The sequence below is a fragment of the Platalea leucorodia genome, assembly GCF_965183815.1.
Source record: "Platalea leucorodia genome assembly, chromosome: 7".
Classification (NCBI taxonomy): Eukaryota; Metazoa; Chordata; class Aves; order Pelecaniformes; family Threskiornithidae; genus Platalea; species Platalea leucorodia.
This window is the reverse complement of record NC_138829.1, coordinates 59566134-59566696: the sequence shown is the minus strand read 5'-3', so window position 1 is coordinate 59566696 and position 563 is coordinate 59566134.

Genomic DNA, 563 nt, shown 5'->3' with positions numbered 1-563 from the left:
CCTCGAGTCATCGATCGAGCGCACGGCGGCTGAGCTCGCCCCGCCCCCTAGAGCGAGCGGTGGCGGCGCACGCGCGGTGCCGCGGGGCGGCCGTTGCGGTAACGGTAACGGTCGCGGTAACGGTAAGGGCCAGGGGCGGGCCTCGAGCAGCGCGCCGCTCCCCTGGTCGCGGCCCGGCTCTTGCCGCCGTCACCCCTCGGTGTGCAAAGCCCTGGCAGCCTCTGCGCGCCGGAGGTCCGGAATGGCCTCCCTCAGCCTGCCCTGCCCTGTCCGGGTGTTTCTCCCTGTCCGGCATTTCTCAAAACGGGGCAGCGTGTCTCTTAAGATTCCTGCGTGCAATACAAAAATTCCATTACTTGAGGAAAACTTGCATTGTGGAATTGGAAATACATTTTCTTACGAAAACTTGATGTTAGCTATTTTACTGGTTTTGAAAAAGCCGTAGCAGCGTTTAAACTCCTGAAGATAAAGGCACTGACGTAAAATAGGGTGCACGTGCTATTAATTGCCTTTTCTTCGTACTTTGAGAAAACTCCCTCTTTGTTCTTCATGCTCACAGGATA